At 41.3% G+C, this 19,822-nt stretch overlaps 1 long non-coding RNA gene across 1 annotated transcript in view; it reads right to left on the reverse strand.

The window, feature by feature from the left end:
• Positions 1-15,057, reverse strand: part of LOC129712784 (uncharacterized) — a 101,358-nt gene extending 86,301 nt beyond the window's left edge. Inside the window, exon 1 of the long non-coding RNA XR_008726131.1 lies at positions 14,547-15,057. This is a non-coding gene — a long non-coding RNA (uncharacterized LOC129712784). The remainder of the gene's footprint in view (positions 1-14,546) is intronic.
• Positions 15,058-19,822: the final 4,765 nt, after the last annotated feature.

Raw genomic sequence — 19,822 nt, forward strand, 5'->3', positions numbered from 1 at the left:
AAAAAAACATGTTGTGCATTCTGATACTGCTCTAAATGACTATCAGTCATTTATCACAGGTGAATCTGTGGAATTCATTGCCACAGATGATGTGGAGGCCAAGTCAATGGATATTTTTTAAGGTGGGATTGACAGATTCTTGATTTAGTCTAGTTTAGTTTAGTGATACAGGCCCTTCGGCCCACTGTGTCCATGCTGACCAGCACACCGATACATAAGATCCTCACACACTAAACACACCTAAACACACTAGGAACAATTTACAATTTTACCAAAGCCAATTAACCTTACAAACCTGTAAGTCTTTGGAGTGTGGGGGTAAACTGGAGCACCCGGAGAAATCCCATGCAGGTCATGGGGAGAACGTACAAACGTCATGCAGACAGCACCGTAGTTAGGATCGTATCGAGGTCAGGGGTGCTGCAAGACAGCAATTCTGTGCCATCATGCCGCCATCTAGTAAGGGTGTCAGGACATATGGGAAGATGGCAAGAGAATGTGGTTAAGAGGGAAAGATAGTTCATCCATGATTGAATGGCAGAGTAGACTTGTAGGGCCGAATGCCCTAATTCTGTTTCTATATGTGAACTTACGAAATAACACCTCCACCATGTTACTGATGATTGTAAATTGACCAGAGATGCAGCTACATTGAAACAGTCTGGCTGGAGCTACCAGTAGTCATAACCTCTGGAGCACAATAGTTGGGATATTGCCAGAGTGGGGACACTAGATCTTGCTCTTTCCACTGTATTCACTTACTTCTTGATCTCCGATCATGTAGTCAGAGAATACTCTTAAGATTTGATGGATATCTGATGAGACCACATTGACAGCATTGCTCTAGTATTGAACATAATGCCTTCAAAATAATAAATTAATAAACTGAATAAATGATACCTGCATATGACCAACTTGGAAATAAAAGGGTTCTATTTCTGATGCATATCTTCAGAAGAAGGGTCTCGATCCGAAAAATTGCCCATTCCTTCTCTCCAGAGATGCTACCTGTCCTGCTGAGTTACTCCAGCTTTCTGTGTCCATCTTCGGTTTAAACCAGCATCAGCGTTCCTTCTTACATATACAGCATGGAAACAGGCCTTTCCACCCAACTTACCCATGGCAACCAAGATGCCCCATCTAAGCTAGTCCCATCTGCCCACATTTGTCCCATATCCATCTAAACCTTTCCTATCCATGTACCTGTGCAACTGCCTTAAATATTATTAACAGCACCTGCTTCAACTACTTCCTCCGGCAGCTTGTTCCTTATACCCACCACCCACTGTGTGAAAAAGTTGCCCCTCAGGTTCCTATTGTGGCTTCCATGACGTTTTTCCTTCGCCATAAATATTTCTTCACAACCTCCAATATCCCACAGATGTACAATTCCTGGGATTGTGTAGCTTCCCCTGGAACGTTCCAACTGGGAAATGGGGACATTTATTTTAGGTTTCAACTCCAACCCGAGGATCACAGGTGGTACACAGTCAGTTCACGATGGCAACAAGCCAGGGTGCAATTCATTGACATGAGCCTTAAGATTGTAGAAACATAGAAACATAGAAACATAGAAATTAGGTGCAGGAGTAGGCCATTCGGCCCTTCGAGCCTGCACCGCCATTCAATATGATCATGGCTGATCATCCAACTCAGTATTCCGTACCTGCCTTCTCTCCATACCCTCTGATCCCCTTAGCCACAAGGGCAACATCTAAAAAGTTCTTCTCATCTCGGTTTTAAAGGATTCCCCCCTTATCCTTAAGCTGTGACCCCTTGTCCTGGACTTCCCCAACATCGGGAACAATCTTCCTGCATCTAGCCTGTCCAACCCCTTAAGAATTTTGTAAGTTTCTATAAGATCCCCTCTCAATCTCCTAAATTCTAGAGAGTATAAACCAAGTCTATCAGTCTAGAAGGCTGAGGATAGTCAGGTTTAAGGTCTGGAGAAAGAATATATTGCAGCAAAATGGACATCGTGCTCAGTTGTTAATCTTTAGTTGAGTGCTGGGGGGAGCCAGAATGTGAATTGATTTCCTGAATTTAAGGGGATCTTGCCAGAAGCACTCAACGTGGAAATGATCGCCATGTGTTTCATATGTAGACAAAAATGCTGGAGAAACTCATCGGGTGAGGCAGCGTCTATGGAGCGAAGGAATAGGTGACGTTTCGGGTCTCAATCCGAAACGTCACCTATTCGTTCGTTCCATAGATGCTGCCTCACCTGATGAGTTTCTCCAGCATTTTTGTCTGCCTTCGATTTTTCCACCATCCGCAGTTCTTTCTCAACCATGTGTTTCATCATTGTATGAGAGTAGGAAAAGATCTAGGGATGGCGTGACAGAAAAATAAAGGAAGAAATGAAGGAAGAACAGTAAAATGAGGGATAGTAAGACAACAGGGTAACTTTCAACTGCTACAATTGGATTGACAATGCATTTTACACTGTCTTAGATTTTGTTTGCCGTTCAAGAGAGTCAAGAGTGTTTAATTGTCATACGTTCCAAAACAGAACAATGACATTCTTATGCCCCTGTCCCACTTAGGAAACCTGAACGGCAACCTCTGGAGACTTTGCGCCCCACCCAAGGTTTCCGTGCGGTTCCCGGAGGTTGCAGGTGGTTGCCGGAGGTTACAGGTAGTGGAAGCAGGTAGGGAGACTGACAAAAACCTCCGGGAACCGCACGGAAACCTTGGGTGGGGCGCAAAGTCTCCAGAGGTTTCCGTTCAGGTTCCCTAAGTGGGACAGGGGCATTACTTGCTGCAGCACACCAGGTTTGCAAACACAGCAATCAACAGATAATAGGATTTTTTAACATGCAAGTTAATTAAAACCATCAGCTTCGTACCAAACAGGTAAAGTTTCTGATTAAAAGGTGAAGGGTGAAATGAAAGGGTGAAGATCTTATCATTAGGGATTCTCTCTCCACAGAGGCTATTTAACCTGTGAATATTTCTGGGATTTCGGATATCCAGCATCAATAACAGTAATCAATTCTAATCAGGGAAAGAGAGAAAAGGAATAGAGGTGAGGGATATCCGAAAATGAAAAGAAAGGAAGGCACTTCTATTATTTTTTTAATAGCAAAGTGCTGTTAATTACTGATTCACCTGTGCAGCACAATCACTGTAGCTATCTCCACAAATGTTGCAGTTCAATTGAACATTAGGTCCGACAAATACTAACAAGTCAACTGGCCAATGTTTTACTGAATAACTAAATGGACATTTAGCAAACCTTCGTAGAGGTATGCAGGACCTTAGATTAACATCTCATTTAAACAACAGACCCATTGACCACTGCACTGGACATTGTGAAATACTTCAGGCAGGAGCACCATCATTGCTGTGCCAAGATGCCAATTTACCATTGACTCTCAGCTCAACAAGAAAGATGCCTACCAACATTAATGGGGCTTGAAAATAGGGTAGTATATAGATTGAAAAAATACTCCTCGGGATTCCTTCTCCCCAGGACTCCTTCTCTATTAAATTCATCTGCAGGCAGAGAATGATAGAATCCCAGGTCTTGTATTCTGCAAATGGAATTACTATTAAGTGCCTGGCTAATATTAAATCTAAGTTAAGAGTTTTAATTGAAGGTGTGTGAAGCAAAATTGAGAATAATTAGGTACATGGAGTAAGATCACAGACCAGCCAAATTTATTCTCACTGAATAGCAGAACATGCTGGACAAACTCAAAAGCCTGTCTGAAGAAAGTCCCGACCCAAAGATGTCACCTATCCATGTTGCCTGACCCGCTGAGTTACTCCAGCACTTTCGGTATTTCTTTTATTTATTTATTTTTTTTGCAAACCAGCACCTGCACTTCCTTGTGTCTCTGAACTAAAAATCCTACATTGTTCTTGTAGCATTCAAAAGCTGCTGGCAGGGAGAACAAAGACTATTATTTGTACTTCCCAAATGCTGCAAACCTGAACCCCAAACATGCCCGACCAGAACTCTTCCAACACGAAAAATGACAGCTATATTTTGGGAACAATGACTGTAATGACACTAATCTTCTGGCATTCCTAGTGTCAATCCCATGCTAACAATTAGAATAGGTGGCATACACCACTGCGAAAGGAGGACATTAATTGCTGGTGTGAAGCTGATTGAAATATAAATAAAAGTTCCATAGAACCCGTGGTAACTTTGATGTTTAAATGTGAGTTAACATGTTCAAATAAATGAGAACTCTATCAGACTATCAGATGAACCAGCAATGATCCACAATTGTATTAGGAATGTAGAAACATGGAACTGCAGATGTTGGTTCATTAAAAAAGACACAAAGTGCTGGAGTAACTCAGCAAGCCAAGCAGCATCTCTGAAGTTCATAGACGGGTGAGGTTTTGGGTCTGAAGAAGGGTTCCGACCTGCAACGTCACCAATCCATGTCCCCCAGAGATGCTGCCTGAACCGCTGAGTTACTCCAGTACTTTGCATTGGGAATGCATTCATTACTACCCAACTTCAGATCCAGTAATCTATTCCATCAGAATGGAATGGATCCAATGGATACTCATGGTACTGATAGCTTGTGGTTCTCTTTTCTAATTGGTATTCTTTCTAGTTCAGGGCTCTCAAAGACACAAGCTTTCATGTGAAAGAGAACTAATATTTATATGGCATAACTAAATATCTGTGGGGATAATTTCAAATGACTTCACACGCAATAAACAACATGCTTTAGTTTAGTTTAACGATATAGTACAGAAACCGGCCCTTCAGCTCACCGAGTCCGTGCTGACCAGCTATCCACCACACTAACACTATCCTACACACACAAGGGACAATTTACAATTATACCGAGCCAATTAACCTACAAACCTGTCAGTCTTTGGAGTGTGGGAGAAAACCAGAGCACCCAGAGAAAACGTATTGAGGTGACGGGGAGAAGGTACAAACACCATACTGACAGCACTCGTAGTCAGGATCGAACCCGGGTAACTGACGCTGTATGGCAGCAACTCTAACGCTGCGCCACCGTGCCACCCACTTGGAGATTAGCTGTTTAAGCTATTTGAACAAACATTTTGATGTTGATAGAGAGATGAATGTTAACCATGATAACGGAAGAATTCCCTACTCTCCTTCCAAGAATGAAAACTGATTAAAGATCCAGAATGCAAACAGACCCTTTGGCCCAAGTCCATTAATCACCCGTCCCCACTTGTACCATTTTACCCCACTTTCTAATCCATTCCCTGCACATTAGGGGAAATTTACAAAGGCCAAGCCCCCACACCTTTAGGACGTGGGAGGAAACTGGAGCATCCGGAGGAAACCCATGCAAGCACTGGGGTCAGAATTGAACCTGGGACTGTCACTGGGAGGCAGAGAACCTATCACCTGTGCCACTGTGATAGAGTGTGGGGGAAAACCAGAGCACCCAGAGAAACTTAGCCCCTTTGAATCTGTTAATCTTAAATGGAAAGAAATCACTCCCACTGTAGCACTACTTTAGTGGATGACTTGGGTATCAAGCTTGGTTGTGTAGTCATGTCCATGAATGGAATTTGGACACAACTTTCAGATTTACATGGCAAGCCGCAGCAAGAGTCAGCTTGTCAATATAGAAACATAGAAACATAGAAAGTAGGTGCGAGAGTAGACCACCAGGTCCGTCGAGCCCGCACCGCCATTCGCTCATGGCTGAACACTAAACAGACACACTTACCCACAAACAGTAGACACAAGACACAGAACACAAGACACTACCCTCCCCCTTATACCGCTATCACCCCTCTCCACCCCAAGAACCTCGTGATCTCCTGGGGGAGGCAAAAAAACGGATAAAAACCCAGGTCCAATTCGGGAAAAAAATCCGGGAAATTCCTCTCCGACCCCAATCCAGGCGATCGACACTTGTCCAGGAGATCACTCAGGTCTTACTATACTAACCATACCTAGGTCCATATCCCTGCCCTCTCCCCGTAGCCCCTTATCCCCTTGGCAGCTAAAAAACCATCTATTTTAGTCTTAAATATATTTAAAGTTTCTGCTTCCACTGCTCCCTGGGGCAGTGAATTCCATAAATTAACCACCCTCTGGGTGAAGAAGTTCTTCCTCATCTCAGTTTTAAAAGAGCCCCCCCTTATTCTGCAACTATGTCCCCTAGTTCTAGTTTCCCCGATCATTGGGAACATCCTCGGTGCATCCACCCGATCAAGGCCCCTCACGATCTTATATGTTTCAATGAGATCGCCTCTCATTCTTCTAAACTCCAAAGAGTAGAGTTCCAGCCTACTTAACCTTTCCTCATATGTCAATCCCCTCATTGCTGGAATTAATCTTGTAAACCTTCGCTGCACTGCCTCCAGGGCTAGTACATCCTTTCTTAAGTATGGACCCCAGAACTGTACACAGTATTCCAAATGTGGTCTCACTAATACTGTGTACAGCTGCAGCAAGACCTCCGTGTTTTTATACTCAATCCCCCTAGCAATAAAGGCCAAAACTCCATTGGCCTTCCTGATTGCTTGCTGCACCTGCATACTAACTTTCAGTGATTCATGTACTAATACCCCTAGATCCCTTTGCATTGCATTACAACGCAGCTCCTCCTCATTTAGAAAATAACTTGCCCTATCATTTTTTTTCCCAAAGTGAATGACTTCACATTTATTAGTATTAAATTTCATCTGCCAAGTTGTTGCCCACTCACCTAGCTTATCTATATCCTTTTGCAGACTCTTCCTATCCTCCTCATCCCCTACTTTTCCTCCCATTTTTGTATCGTCCGCAAATTTTGATATATTACACTTGGTTCCCTCCTCCAAATCATTTATATAAATTGTGAACAACTGGGGTCCCAGCACCGACCCTTGCGGAACCCCGCTAGTTACCGGTTGCCATCCCGAGTATGAACCATTTATCCCCACTCTCTGCTTCCTATTTGTTAGCCAATCCTCTACCCATGCTAATATATTACCCCCAATCCCATAATTTTTTATTTTTAGTAATTTAGTATTTTTATTTTTAGTAATTTATATTGTGCAAGGCTACAGATATCAACAATTCTAAATTTGCAGGAATCTCTTCAAACCCTTTGTTTTCCCCAATGCCCTTTGTCGGAATTGAGATCAGCTGGGAGAACAATAAACGTCAGTGTCCACACACTGCTCCACAAGCCCTACCCTAGCTCATCAGCTCAATGCTCATCCACATATAACATGGAAAATTAATTAATCCAGCCACACCAAGCTAAGTGAATCCAGGACATGTTCAGACTTGGTGCTGGAATTCACACCATCCCAAATGTATTTGGAATGTGAATATCCCCATCTCCCAGGATTCAGTCCCCTCGCCAATTGTCCCATTAGTATTCCGCTTGCTACAGCATCACAAAGCAAGACAGACCACAAGAAACATACAAAGGGGAGATATTTTGCTTGTTTTTTTTGTTGTTGTTTGCTGAACTTCATTGCCAATATTGCCCCTTACACTGTCCCAATTGGCTGATACGATAGTGGACATTTAAGAGGCTTTTAGATATACATGGTGTTGGAACTGCAGATGCTGGTTTAAACTGTAGATAGACACAAAAAGCTGGAGTAACCCATTAACTCAGGCAGCATCTCTGGAGAGAAGGAATGGGTGACGTTTCGGGTCGAGTCCCTTCTTCTTATCTTTCAGATATGCACATGGATATATGCAGAATGGATGAGCATCACATGCAGGCGATTGGCTTAATTTGCCATCATATTCGGCATGAACTGTGGGCTGAAGGGCCTGTAACTGTGCTGTAATTATCTATGCTCTAAGATGAAGGCTTATTACTTTGTTTACGGTGGTTAAATTGTTCCTCTATATCTCGGATTAATTTCCAACATGTGAATTGTTTCAGCTCATCTGAATCTCAAAGAGGAACAATATCATTCAACATGTCCTCAGAGGTGAGGATGACTCACTAATTTCAACACAATATTTCCCTGGGGAAATGGCAAAGGGACAGTGCAATACTTCAAAATAGAATGCAGCATTCTAATATATATGTTTTTTACAGGCCAGAAATGAAAGCAGCATGGGTGTTATATTGGACAATGGATCTAGATAGTGTGTTAACTAATCGCTAACAACAGAAGTATTTAATTCCATCCAGGTCTACACTGAGGGAAGATAGACACAACATGCTGGAGTAACTCAGCGGGACAGGTAACAGCTCTGGAGAGAAGGAATGGGTGATGTTTCAGGTCGAGACTCTTCTTCGGACTGAGCAGTGTGAAGAAGGGTCTCGATCTGAAACGTCACCTATTCCTCCTCCACAAAGATGTTTCCTGTCCCGCTGAGTTACTGCAGCATTTTGTGTCTAACCAGCATCTGCAGTTCCTTCCTCTACTATGAGGGAGCTGATCGTAGCTGGATAGAAACCATAATATAACAATTAGTTTCAATCCCACTTTGGAAAGGGCAAAAGACAAGGTAGGATCTCCATTCTTGGAGCCCTTTGGTGACAACACTCCCAATATAAAGGATAAATGAATTAGCATAAGTTGAGTGCTAGAGAGTTTGTATTGCTTCTCCCAATGCATACACATATTCACTGGGAACCCAAACATTGCCAATTGCAATACCTTTGTATGTTCAGTGTTTGGAGCTAATATGAAGAGCTATTACCTTGTTTACGATGGTTACATTTTTTCTCTATCCCGTAGATTAACTTCCATCAAGTGAATTCATTCAACTCATTGATAAGAGAACAACATACTGTCATGAAGCACAAAGTGTCAGTCATGGCAGAAAATATTGAAATGTAAAAGAAAATGATTTAAGGATGCAAAAATAGACGATAGTCTTTATGTTTGGAATTCTCTAACCTTGGTGATGTGGATGCCCATTTAATAAGTATATTCAAAATATTATCAAATGGATTTTTGGACACCAGTGAATCAATGGATTTGTTGATCAAGATGGAAGTAGATTCAGGTGTAGTTTTAACTAAGATCTTGGAAAATCCCTAAGTGGACTAAAAAAGTGAACTGGCCAACTCCTGTTTCAATTAGTTTTTCTCTTACATTATCTAAGATGCATTTTGATGACAAATATATTGTCAACACTGACCATTACAGACCAAGTGAAAAGATTAAAGTGCTTTGATGTAAAGTTATGGACCTGGGAGAAGAGGTAGGTCATTCCACCCTTTGAGAGTACGCCAGCATTCAGACATGGCAGAATTGTATAGAGTGACGTGGAGAGGATGTTTCCACTGGAGGGAGAGTCCAGGACTGGAGGCCATGGCCTCAGGATAAAAGGGTGAGCCTTTCGGAAGGAGATGAGGAGGAATGTCTTTAGTCAGGAGGTGGTGAGTATATGGAATTTATTGCCACTGGAGGCTGTGGAGGCCAAGTCAATGAATATTGTTAAGGCAGAGATTGATAGATTTTTCATTGGTATGGGTGTCATGCATTATGGGGAGAAGGCAGGAGAATGGGGTTGAGACGGAAAGATCTATCAGCCATGATTGAATGGCGGAGTAAACTTGATGGGCCGAATGACCTAATTCTGCGCCTATATCTTATGAACTTATTAACCAAACTATCTTTCCCTCTCAACCCCATTCTCCTGCCTTCGCCCCATAACCTTTGACACTCTAACTGATAACTTACTGATGACCCCACAGACACTACACAATCTGCAACATTTTTCAGTCTTCTTTGTTGTTCGAAGATCCCTGCTATCATGGTTATACATCACATCATGTTTTAATCTGAGCAGTGCTATCTTATGTCAAAAGCCAGTTGAAGTATTGAATACTTTTTACATATATTCATTGGCAACGTTAACAAAATAAACCCTTTTATAAAATGGAAATAATTGGAATTCAGTTGAGTAAATAAAATCAAAGCATTTTCTACTTATTATAAAGCAAAATTAAGAAGTAAAACTCTGCAGACAGGCAGAGAGAGAGAGAGTAGACAATGTTATACCTGTGCAATGATGACAGCAGTTCAGTGTGATCACATTTAGTTTAAATTAACTGAACCATTTTTATATTTCAGCACCATTTTGAAGGCATCTTGTACAATCTCAGAACCCTCCATCTTCCCAAAAATCCAACCACAATTAATCAGCGAATCCATCTTTTGTTCCAGCAATTCATTTGAAGTAGTACTTGGACTAAAAACACCCTACTCACAGCAAAAAATACATTTCTAGAAATTGCTTATTTGACTAAAAGCACAGCAGCAGATAAAGAGTGAAGTGGAAAAACTGTGGACACATGCAATGCCTGCAACTCTGCCAACAATGAAAGGAAGGGAACCATCTTGGTTGATACACCTCATTTAAAATATTATAACACAGTGTTTCCCTTATCAGATCAAACAGTCTACTATGAATATTATAGAGGAAGGAACTGCAGATGCACCAAAGATAGACACAAAATGCTGGAGTGACACAGCAGGTCAGGCAGCATCTCTGGAGAAAAGGACTAGGTGATGTTCGGATTTCTTCAGATTGAGAGCCAGGATGGAGTGAGACACCATGACTATTGTACCTTTAAATGTTGTTTAAAACCAACTTCAGGGGAATCGAGAAGTAGGTTAAGGTTAAAATTTAATAGGAAACTGAGGGGCAATATTCTCACTCAGATGGTGGTGGGTATATGGAATGAGCTACCAGAAGATTTGAGGCATGGACTGTAATGGTATTTAAAGGAAACTTGGGCAGATACATGGATTGGAAAGGTTTAGAGGGATATGGGCCAAACATGGGCAAATGGGACTAGCTTAGATGGGGCATTTTGGTCACGTTGTCAAGTTGTGTCTGTTGCTTTGCTGTATGAATCTATGACTCTAACTTCACGATTCCCTTCAGTACTATTTTTTTAATGTTGGTTCATTTCTTTCCTCCTTTATTTAAAGTGTTAGGCCTGCTGTAAAACATCGCCCTCCTCATCTGACTATAATGCTGCCCCCTATGAGTAGGATCTTTATAAAACCAGTTACAACATTCCACATTCAGATTCAAGAACCGGAGGACATGGGTTTAAGGTGAGGGGTTTAATAAGAACCCGAGGGGCAGCTTTTTCACACAAAGGATGATGAGTGTATGGAATGAGCTGCCAGAGGATGCAATTGGTGCAGGTACTATTGCAATGTTTAAGAAACATTTACATGGATAGGACAAATTTGGAGGGCTATGGAGCAAATGCAGGTATTTGGGGCTTGTGGAGATGGGCAAGTTGCACAGAAGGGCCTGTTTCCATGCTGTAAGACTCGATGACTTTATTAGTTAGTTCAGGTAGTTTATCTGATGAAATGCCATAAGACCTGAAGAGTTAGCTTTGCTTCTCTGACCAAAGACACAAACTGAACTGCAGAGCATTTCTAGCTTGCTTTGCTTTCATTTCAGCACTAGACCCCCCCAGTCTGTATGGTGCAGTGCCATACAATGGATACACCTTCTAGTCCCAACAGCCCCCCACCCCCAATAAAGCATTTTCGGCTTTATTGCAGAGTTATTACTGTACTGTAAAATAAAATATGCCAGGCAATGTCTAACATGTTTAATGCAAGAGTTTTGTCAACATCTGAAACATTCGACTTCCAAGTTTCAATAGTGACATCCACGCGAAACTGGAGGGAGGTTCGTGGAGGACGGAACTGATCATAAATTTACAATGAAAACATGAAATAAAGTCGAGAATACGCAACTCCACACAGAGCCGAGTTGTACTGACACATAACCCTCTGCTAAAATGTCACCTTTACCCCTATATAAATGGAATCCAATCTAGTACAGTGCAGGTCGATCCTTGGTGAATAAGCACTCTCGATGCAAGCCTAACGTGACTCATTGTTCACCCGATACTCAAACGAACATCCAATTCTGTGCATAAACTCCATCTACGTTCAAGTTCAAACGTAACCGGGAGAATAACAGAAACATGGAAAATAGGTGCAGGAGTAGGCCATTCGGCCCTTCGAGCCACCACCGCCATTCAATATGATCATTGCTGTTCATCCAAAATAGTACCCCGTTCCGGCTTATGTCCCTTGATTCCCTTAGCCCTAAGAGCTAAATCTAACTCTAACCCCCGTTTCATGTCCAAAACATTAACCCAAATTCACCATTAGATTTTGAAAATGTTGATTTCAAACGCAATTTCGTTCCAGACCCAGTGTCAATTGTATGTTAGAGTAACAACATTTCATGAGGGCGGACGTGGTCAAATCTTCAGTAAGTCCGACAACCAGATGCCATTATGGACATATCTCAGTCATTTTAAGCGTATACGCTACCCGAATAATCAAACATGGATACAAAATACTGGAGTAAACTCAGCGGGTCAGCCAGCATCTCATGAGAGGAGTGGGTGACGTTTCGGGTCGAGACCCTTCTTCTCGACTCCGCTCCTTCTCTCCAGAGATGCTGCCTGTCCCCCCTGAGTTACTCCAGCATGTTGTGTCTATCTTCGGTGTAAACCAGCATCTACATCTACACTTGCTTCCTACACATCCGAGTAATGAAACATATCCCTGCCTGGAAATAAATAGCTGTCCTTTGAAGAGAAAATCGTAAAAGCGCTCTCGGCATCTACCCAGGCGGGTGAACACACACACACTGCCAACCTGTGCGATAGAGTTTCAAGGTGTGTCGGGGCGGTGTTCCTGGGAATGCTGGTCATACAACTAACGTCCTTGCCTCAAAGTACGATAATCCTCAAAAAAACCCTCTATACCTATCCAACAACGTGGGAATAAATGGATGGGAAGACTTATAGATCGTTGAATCTGGGGGGGGGGGGGGGGGGGGGTTTGAGAGGAGCGGTGAGTCCTGATCGAAGTTGGAAACCAAGTGAATATTTAGTGCGCTTTCATGCATTGACCCATGTGAAATCTTTATCAGGGTCCCTCGTCCCACAGCGGAGAGACTCCTGAGAAATGTTCAGAAGTATAAATGCGACGTGCCTGCTTCTGGCTATTGCCATTGTGCCTCATATTGGTCTGTTTATTTATAAGTACACATGGAAACTGGAAATGTAAATTGTTAACATGTAATTAGTGTTGTCCAGGGAAAGAACAAGGGGTGATACCATCAGGCGAGCATAGAGTGAAAATTAGCAAGAGTTAAAGTCATTTTTGTTTCGACCAGCGGAGGTGGAATGGTTGGGTGATGACTGAGTTGAGTGGGTGACATCTCGGTGTCTCGCCAACACCGGGGCAAATGGGCCCAGAGTCTCGCCTTGTGTCAAGTTTGAGGTTCAACCTCCGGGGCAAAATGCTCGATGTAAAGGCGCTCCACACCACCCTGTGAACAACTACACATTTCCACAACGTCAAATCTCCGTAAAATTTAACTTGGTGGCAAATTTATTCCCATTTTAACTCTGGTTTATATTAGGTACACAAAAATGCTGGAGAAACTCAGCGGGTGCAGCAGCATCTATGGAGCGAAGGAAATAGGCAACGTTTCGGGCCGAAACCCTTATATTATCTCTTCATTAAAACACCGTGAAATAATGTCACGACATGGTGGTATTTCATCTTTGGGGGGGGGGGGGGGGGGGTGGGGGGGGGGGGGGGGGGGGGGGGGGGGGGGGGGGGGGGGGGGGGGTAGTGCTTTGGACCCACTCTTTGGTATTTCACCGAGTACATTTTGATTTTTATTTACAATAATTTATAATTTTTAAGATCGTATGGCTGGCGTTATAATCCCAGAAGGGGTTTATATTTGGATTTTAAAAAATCATTTATAAACATTTACCATTTTAATTTAAAGTATGAGTGGGAAATTATCAGATGTGTTTGTATGCAGTGTGTGTTAGTTCAAAATGCCAATCTGTTTTCCTGTAACGGGGACGGAGGTGGGGGGGGGGGGGGGGGGGGGGGGGGGAATAAGGCGAAAGTGAGACAGACAGAGCAGGGACTTGTCGCAAAGTGGACACCTCATTAGAATTCAGGACCATGTCACTGTGCCGTTTGAATGGAGAGCTCCCGATGTGGTCTGCCTGCGTTTGGAAATGGGAACCAAAGCCCCCTTGACAGCCCCCGCCTCTTTCCACGACAAAATAAAGAAGGCGAATAAAGTTGTTGTTATTTCTGCTCCACTTCACCGTTCCTAGATACGTAGAGACCGACCGTCGGCAGCTGCCGGCGCTGCCTGAAAAGTGACCAAATTATCGAGAACTTGACCTCTTAAAGGGGCCAGACTAAAGCCCAATCTCAAAGTCTGGAATGCTAATCAGCCTGCACATTCCGCGCCGGTTGGGTTTGTGAGTGTAATCTAATAAAGGAATGTTTAATCTATTTAAGGCAAATGGCTGTACCTCGCGTTAAACCATCGCCCACAGCTCTGAGATTTGCACAACAGATTTTAAGACGTCTAGGCAGCGTGCTCTCTTGATGTAATGAGATAAAAGGGGAGGAAAGCGTTTCAACATTTTATTCTGCTGTCCCTGCTGTCTATCTGTTCCGCTTCAAAAATGAGTTCAAGTCGCATGATAATTAGCGTAACAAAAAATCAACAATGTCCCCGGAATGGAGGGACTTTTAAAGGAAGATTTGTTCATTTGATAGAAAGGGATATTACTCACGTCGTTTCGCGGCCTGTGGTGGTCGTATTGTCTCCAGTCGATCTGATGACTGTGACCGCGAGTTTTCTTTTCTGATTCTTGGCGTTTCTGCTCGCCGTGTGTCCGCTCTTCCTCTCCCCGAAGCTGTGGAAGTGGATTCTACTTTCGGTTATCTAGCTTTATGATAGATCAGTTATACTCATACAGCTAGATAACCAAAGACAGAGGCCAACTTCCGCCCCGCGTCTCGGGCGGTGCGAGAGAGGTCAAGAAGATGTGTGCTGGTTGTTTTCTCTCTCCTTTCCCCCATCTGTCATCAAATAAGGAAGAGAAAATATCAGCAGCGAGCTAGTGGCGGACGTCGCACATTCCCCTTTGCCAGCATGTCTGCAGGTTCTGAGCGGGACTCGCTGAGCAGGTTTGCATTCAATTCCTGATCTGACCTGACTCTCCCACAACCAAGATTGAACGCTCTCTCTCTCTCTCTCTCTCTCTCTCTCTCTCTCTCTCTCTCTCATTCTCGCTCACACACAGCCACACACACACACACACTGACAGACACACACCCACGCACAGGATCCACTGCTATTCACATGCTAATTGGTCTTTCGTTGCTGACGAAACCACATCGGCAGCCTATCCCTGCTTTCTACCGGCTTTATTCAAATCACGAGAAATTCCCGCCTTTTCGGTTTCAGAAATCACCTCTTTATTCAGATTGCATCTGTCACCATTCAGTGTCTTAACTCTCTGAGCGAAAGGGATATCCGAGTGAAATGATTCTCCCAAATGGAGCAAAACGGGACAGGCGAGGAAATCCACAATTTGCAATATCAGGAATATATTCCAAGCCAATCGTGAGTCGGGGACCAGAGGTGGGAGATTTCAAATTAAACCCAAACCTCCATTAAATATTAAATGAAGTCCTTTCTCAAACCCAGCCATTAACACAATCATTTTTTTCACTATTTATTAGCTGACCCGTCCAAAAAAAAATATTTAGCGCATCTGACTCCGAATAATGTTACTTGACCCACTGAGTATTGAAGTAGGTGAATTATGTCGGTTTGGGGTTCAAACTGCTGCTGAATTATCATCAAGCTGCATTGTTGTATTTTTCCCCATTTTTTAAATATATTTTTATTTAATTGCTGCAAAATCGACATTCGCACATTTCATAATCCATACAATGAAAGTTCCCTGCGAATCTCCGCCGTTTATTTCATTGCTTCCCGCTATGGCGGCACGAAATGTCAGGATGGGGTTTGCGAATGGACTTTACTGGAGAAATGAACAGGCTCGTTATACACGGTTTGCAATTATTGAGCAGCAGGCTTCAATTCCCTGCGGAAACCCCAGAGTTCGCCTGTAAAAAAAAAAGCTTACTCAAAAATAAAAATCGTCAAACTACAGTCTAAATCCATGTACTAGGCACTCGTTTTCAAACCGAGCAATTAGCGTAGATTTCTTTCACAAAGTGAACCCGGTTTGTTTGTTCAACATCCGCCACAATTTAAGAGGGAAACGGAAACAAAATCGAATGCCTTTAATTACACCTCATTTGCGTATTTCTAGGTTTCATCTTAATAATAATAATAATAAGCTGTATGACATTTTGGTTAAAATAAAAGCCAAACACACAGTCCCCGGTTTATCCAGTATTTACTGCCTATGCCAACAATCCCTGGTTTCAATCATCATACGGAAACTATCACCAACATGGGAATATTGCACCAAAACTGCACAATATAGTGTGAAACATACATTTTTATTTTCCGCATTCAGACAGATCTGATTCAGATGTTTTTGTTTCATAATTAATTCACGTGAGAATTGGGTATTCTTGTGCGCTGTTTTGAAGTTAAAATGACGTATGGAGATGGAAGCGGGAATTTTTACTGATGGAATAATAATTCGAAAATTAAGGCCACAAATGTACAGGATTTTAGTTACAGAAGATAAATACATTCACGTTTTAACAATATGTTTCCCAATATTAGATGGTTGGGGTTAACCCAGGATTGGTGATAGAGTGATTAAGATCGCTTAATTTTTGTTTTATTTCAAGTCTTGACGACACCAAAACGTCAAATCGTGTAAATACAGGCGAGGGATTAATAGCAATTACCATCCAGTTTGCGTCATAGCCTTTCTTGACTCTATCTCTCGTCCCGGTCTTAACTGGGGCGAGCTCGTTCTTGAACACTTTAAGATCCAGTACTAAGGCAACATTGGAAAAGTAGGAGGGGTTTCTGTAATTCTGCAGCGTGTGTAGAATGGCGATAATCAAATTGCTACTTCGAAATCAAATGGATCTTTGATATTAGCTTTTGATATATATCTATATAGATATATATATAGATATATATAGTATTATATATATATGGTATTATATTCCAAAAGTTACATCTGTGTGTGCACATATAAAAATGAAACAGCTATTGTACATTTCATTTTTTATATAATATATATTATGTTTTATATATATATTGTATATATAGATATATACAATAACAGTTTCATTTTTATATATGCACACACAGATTTAACTTCTGAAACATAATATTTGATCGATTGTCAACTTCAATACATAAGCAACTATATTTTCAATAGGAATTTTTCCACAAGATATGTATGTACACGTTGCATTGATATCCAATGAACTAGTTGGGCAGACAAAGCGTCTTTTGTGTTTTAATGTACAGGGAAACGAGTGAAAGATACTCTTTCATTTGCCAGCATTGTTCTAAATCGCTATTTAGCACATTTGAGCATCTGATTTAATCTAAAGGAACGCCTCGGTTTAATTTGGTGATTGGGATTCTAGATTCCTTTATAATAGGAAATCCTACGGTTAGAAAAATATATACACGCACCCAGGTGTAAACATAGATACATTTTCCGCCATTCCTGCGCTCCATCACATTTTCGCGTGCCCTCGTTTTAACTCAAATCATGGAAATGCCACAATATTCACAATGGGAATTAAAATAATCAATGCATTTTAAATTTAGTGCAGCTAAATGATTTGTTTGCACTCAGTTTAATTTGGAGGAAGAGAGATAGCAACCGAGTAGTCCTCTCCCCACCACTCACCTCCATCACACTACAGGCCCTACAAGGCACAAGGTCTTTGAGCACTTTATCCATTATTCCATCATACAACCCAAAATTTTATTTTCTACTCCTGCCTTCAAATCAGGATTTTGAGGACTATTGCAAAAATAAGTTTTCTGTTTTGAGTCTAAGGATTTCGAAAACAAGTGCTTAAATTAAAATACGTAAAGACAAACTCCCTGGTGTGAGTGATATCCTCCTTTACTCAATGTTATCCGTTTAATTTATCCCACGAAATATATACGAATTATCTCAAAATAACAATATTTGATGGTCATTTTATAGGAAAGAAAAAATCTGAACAAAATGATTCTGGGCTTTCTTTTGAAAAGACTCCATCTGGTTGCCACAATTACTAAAGCTATATTAATATAGTCTGTGCATGACGCCCACTGTTCAAATCCGATTATACTGATTTGTCCCATCGATGTCTAAATCCGAAATAGTTTGCCTTTTTCGCAAGGCTGGGTTCAACAAAACAGACCTGTCCGATTTGATTTTGTTTCATTGATAGGGTTAGGTGGAAATGGTTTGTGCCGAAACATCAGGAACTTTTTGATGCAGTTGCCTTAGGTCGAGGCAAGGATCCTCTGTCTATAGGTGAATATCCCTATGTCTATAGGTGAATATCCCAGTAAAGATGCCTCCTGTGTATTCTAACCCCATGGTCGTGGGGTCATTTCTGTCTAGATTGAATACAGCCTGACCTCTGTATTTACATTTTAAAAACACAGTGATTTATTTTTCAGTATTTCTGAAGCAGACCAATAATTTAAATTCTTAAAATTGTGGGTTTATTTAATTGACTCCCCATTGGAATTGGTAACTAACCACATAGAAACTTTGCAATTTTAATACCTGACCAAAGTACATCGGGTGATTTGATAGCTATCAATCAGGCAGTCACTGTCGCTACATTTGCCCCCTAAAATATCGAAACTGTCGTGTAAACAACTGTGTTCCATCCAAGTAAAAAAAAATCTAAATTGCCTAATCTACGATACTTCAAGTTAAACAATTAATGCATTCAAAGTTAACACCTCCAAAAACAATTCGTACATCTCAACCAACCAGAGGTTTCGAACAGGGCAGCGTTTGAAACAAGATTCATATTGAAGTTCCCTCTAAAGTAAAATAGAAACGAACAATGATGATGTGTTTTTGCAAAATCAAATAGGGCGCTGTATGAATCAAATGTCCGCAATGCTTACAACTGCAGTGTATAACGTGTAATATCCAGCAAACAGAAAACAATGCCCCTGCTATTGCCAGTATCAAGTATTAACCCTAAAATGTTCATTTTGTGCTGTATGTTGTACAATTGACGTTCATTCATTTTTTTCCATATTAGAAGATTCCACTGTGATTTTTAAAATATTTTTTTCCTAAATTGTTTTTAAAATTTTGATTATTATGCTAAAAGAACACAGAATAGTACATTATTCCATAGTTAGAAATCCACGTAAGGTGCTAAAATATAATCGGTTAGATACACGAATTGTTGCTTTAAATGGCCGATTTTTTTCCCTGACTTTATGTTATTCGGTGCAATATTTTAGCAGAACCAGGAGTACATTATGATTATTATGATTAATCTTATAAAGAATATTCTTATTCAATACATTATTTTAATTGTGAAGACCAGCGTTTGGATGGAATCGACCAGAAAGACTCTAATGGCATTGTGTCTGATGATGAACTTGCAACATGAATTTTGATCATATCATATAGATTTATTTTTATTTGGAATCTAAAATTACACGGATGTCAAAAAAAGAGCCAATACGATTTAAATGTGTTAGCGTCCAAATGTAACGTGTGCGAACTGAACCAAGAAAATAAATGGGGAAATTGTACCAACGTTTTGGATTGCCAAAAAATATAATGCTGGATTGCTGTAACTCCCCTATAATGTTGCTCTCGTCAAAACAACATTACACAAACTGGTTTAGCAGAAATTCAGACCAGGAAAGAGCTACACGCCGACTGTTATGTGGGTCAAATCTGGCATGCCAACTGCAAGACTAATTCCAAGAAAAATCGAGTCATTAAGCAATATTTGTTTAAGAAAAACGAAACTCTGGTCCCTCCACTCCTTGTCAAATCAAGAACACCATTGTGCAGATAATGAGATGTTTTATTATTATCAATATTGGGTCCAATATCATTGTGAACACTCT

This window comes from Leucoraja erinacea, chromosome 33 (assembly GCF_028641065.1).
Source record: "Leucoraja erinacea ecotype New England chromosome 33, Leri_hhj_1, whole genome shotgun sequence".
In the NCBI taxonomy this organism is placed as follows: Eukaryota; Metazoa; Chordata; class Chondrichthyes; order Rajiformes; family Rajidae; genus Leucoraja; species Leucoraja erinaceus.